A 4,174-nucleotide genomic window follows, 5' to 3' on the forward strand; every position below is an offset into this window, starting at 1 on the left:
GCAGGTTATTGCTTCACACTACCTTTAGAAGCAGGGGCGGGCTCTTTAAATCTAAGTTTAAATCCACATGGAAACACACCACATCCACATGGAAGTTGAATAGAGTTGTCAGTGTTGTCAGGGGCTGAACACTGCTAAAAGACACATGTGACAGTGACATACAGTTGTTTACCATTGTTATAGTTTTCTTTCCAACTGAGTTCTCCAGGTGAGTGAGTGTTAGCTGCTTAGCATTAACATTTAGCATACAAGCAATACATGCTCTAATTAATTGTACCTCCACAGTGTCCAGTTGATATCCGTTCCCTTCACACCCACATCAACTTTGCACCACCCTGCTGTGTTTGTGTGGTTCTGAAATCTCAAAAGAAATAAAGGGCAATACATTATCAGAAATATACATGAAATATTAATACAAGGCAACATTCAAACAACATGCATAGGACAATACATTCTCTTCATAATATAGAAACTGAAGTCCGTTAAAATAATAATGGTACTGCATTACAGACAAATGTACTCACATTTAGTTGCATGCACACTAATAAAGACAGAACGTCCAAGGGGAAAAACGAACTCTTGACAATGAGATCAAATATCCAGCTCTTCTCCAGAGGACTCAAAAGAATGATGCAACCTTATGCAAGCAGCAGCACTAATCAAGCAGCAGGCACTAATTGACCACACCTGGCCTTTTGTACACATGCATTGTTTCATTTCACTTTTATCACTTGGTAAGTAAACAACTACTCACACATTGTGTGTGTGTGTGTGTGTGTGTGTGTGTGTGTGTGTGTGTGTGTGTGTGTGTGTGTGTGTGTGTGTGCGTGCGTGCGTGCGTGCGTGCGTGCGTGCGTGTGTGTGTTTCAGTTGTGGTAAATCTGTGCAGGTAGATTGTAAAAAAAAGTAAAAGGCTACAAGGTTCATGTGGTTAAAGGGAAATGGTTGATTATAAGATACAAATATTTCACACTGCTTGGTGTTACTGTTTCAGTAAATTAAACTACCATTGTTTACCAATGATGGTTTAATTGAAAGTGCGGAGCAAGTGTTACAACCTGATTAGCACATCTAGATTTCTATTTACTCTCTCAATCATGTATTTAGGCATACCCTAGTCAGATTTCTAGGTGTAGCTCATTTATAATGTGTACATGTTTAAAATGCCACTGGATGGAGAGGACAAAATAAATCTATGGTAGCCGCAATAGATGCTATAATCATTACATACATAGTCATTAGATATAGTATATATAGTATATAGAAGTATAAAGTGTAATGCTATCTGTATCTGGCATCTAGAGTTGCAATACCAACCCCTGACATCCATTCAGAAAAGTCCTATCTGATTGTATTAAACAACGTTAAACTCACCAATATTGCAAGTACAGCTGTACGGAAAGCTTGGGTTATCCTCTTTGTATCTGTCAAGTTTTGTTTCATAAAAATCCACCGTAGACATGTAACAATGATACTTTTTGTTAATGAAGTCCGTGCAATGATTATTTTACTAAGTGTTCGAGTCTGGAAGCGCTCGTTGGAAATCACTCAACGGTTTTGAGTTCTATTTGCCTTTACCACCTGTTTCCAAAATGTGTTATTGAAAACGAGACATATAAAGGGTGTGCTCACATTCCGCAGCACAATATAGTTTGTTGAGCATCAATATCTCATTTGGTGTAGAAGCAATTGAAAATACAGATGACAAATAAAGTTGAGTACTTTGGGTCAGTAAGGTAGTGTGTTGTGACGGGGGGCATACGTTAGTCCGACAGACCATTACTCCGACTATGTGGCATCCGCGTGCGGTTAGGGTTAGGGTTCGGGTTTGGTATAGGGTTAGTATAGTAAACGTCGGAGGCATGCGCTGTCGGAGGAACGGTCTGTCGGACTAACGTATTGCACCCGTTGTGACAGGGTAACATTATGTATGTGACTCTTGGTCACTTCGATTTCTTTGTTTCTTTATTTCTGTCTTTATTTCAGATATAAATTATGACATTATAAAACATACATTAAACCACTTTAGCCCTATTTTATACCTAGGCTATTTGAAAATAGCCGATCTACAAGCTCACATCGCAACGCGGTGTGAGCTTGTAGATCTGCTATTTTCAAACATTTTTGTACTTTTACTTTTGGTACTCTAAGTACATTTTGATACCAATACTTTTGTTCTTTTACTCAAGTAAATTTAGAATTCCGGACTTTTACTTAAGTAGTATATGTGAGTATTTTTTTCCGCCACTGCTACATAGTCACTGGGTGGCAATGAAACCTGTTCAGTGACTGTTTCTTGCTCTAGAATTGAAGGCCGATGTGTATCTATACTGTATGTTGTGTTGTGGCTGATTTTGAAGGTAGTGAGTTGTGACATGGTACAGTATACGTTTATATGACTCTTGGTCATTTAATTTAGCTTGTGTGAGTTTGCTATTTCATTTACAGTTCAAGCTAGATAGTTGGGGCTTTGCCTTTTACATAACAGCCATGTTCATTTGGAATTGAAGACTGGTGTGAATCTACATTATATCTGTTGTCTTCTTCTTCTTCTTCTTTCGTGTGTCATCATCAGATGTCCAGTTCAGTAGAGTACAGCCACGCCCTCGTCTCGGGTCCCACATCGAAGAGGCCGGCCTCCGAGGGTGGTTTATACAGGGGACAGACTGTGATTATGTGCTCTATGTGCACTAATCCGACGTCTCGCCGGTACCAGCTGGGGTGCATCTGCCAAGGTGCTCCGAATCTCCACGCAAGCCCTGGTCTTCTCTGCAGCTGAGTACTGTGCCCCAGCCTGGTGCAGAAGCCCACATGCCAGGAAGGTCGACGTTGTCATAAACAACGCTCTTCGGACCATAACTGGCTGCCTGAAGCCCACCCCTGTATTCCACCTGCCAGTGCTAGCGGGAATTGCCCCGGCCGGCCTCCGACGAGAGGCTGCTACCCTCGCCCTTGCAAGGAAAGCCTGTAGACATGACTGGCATATCCTGCACAACACCACCACAACAGTGTTGCCTCTAGATAGGCTCAAGTCCCGCCACCCGTACAACAAGGCGGTACAAGAGCTGCTCAGGTCCATCCCTGAGGACCTGTCTACAGAGGCATGGCTGGCGGCAGCCTGGAAGCAGGAGTGGGAGCTGGCCGGGCCCACACGCATCCACCGCTACATCCAGGATCCGGGAGGCGGCATTAAAGGAGAGGAACTGCCACGCCGGCAATGGACCCTGCTGAACCGCCTGCGAACTGGGTCGGATGCTTCAAAACATCCATGAGGAAGTGGGGTCTGGCGGACGGAGCAGCATGCGAGTGTGGGGAGCCGGAGCAGACCGCTGAGCACATAACATCTGTTGTGTTGTGGCAGGATGGCTTATTGGTTCATTATGATTGGCTTTGTGATCTGATCAGGATAGACCTATATTGTTACACTTTGAACCGTTGCTTTTAAGGCAAGCTTGTGAATTAATTATTACTTGATTTAATATTGTTGTTGGAACGGTAGTAGGCTACAGAGATGTAAGACTCCTGACTTGCATATCACTTTGATGAGATCAAAGACGCAGCAGCGGTTCCTTTGATCGGTCCATCAACAAGTGTCTCGACAAATACGTTGGTGACCGCAATGTTTAAGACAAATATAACATAAGCTTTTTCATGTTTGGTTGTGTGCTTGCCTGCTTGTGCAGTGCTGGCCATTGTGCACGTTGTTGTAACATGTTATCTCGTCCCTGAGATCCCTCTCACCTGCGGCAACATAGAACCAACAGAATACGTTCCATGAAGGGCTGTCACGTACCATGACATTTTACTTGACGATTAATTGTCATACAAATAATTGTGATTAACGATTGAATTGTGTTTTTGGCATTGGATATTGGAACACATTTCTGTTTGCCTTCAAATTCAGCCCTATATTGCGCTGATCAAAGCGATGGTCACCGAGTTATGGCCATTTGAAGTGTTAAACACTGCTGTAAAAATGCTTTAGTGACCCATATGTGTGCAATTTAGGTTGTTTGGTGTGACTATTATTCTCATGGCAGACCCCTGAACAGCGTTTGTGCCAACTTTGGTGAGGATTGGAGCAATGGTGCGCCTGTGGTACCAGTTTTATTTATTCATTTTTCAGAATGACTGGGGTTAAATAGTGCTGGCATCGTGTCTTTGGGTCTGTTTG

Source organism: Gymnoscopelus microlampas (genome assembly GCF_963454915.1).
Source record: "Gymnoscopelus microlampas genome assembly, chromosome: 18".
Lineage (NCBI taxonomy): Eukaryota > Metazoa > Chordata > Actinopteri > Myctophiformes > Myctophidae > Gymnoscopelus > Gymnoscopelus microlampas.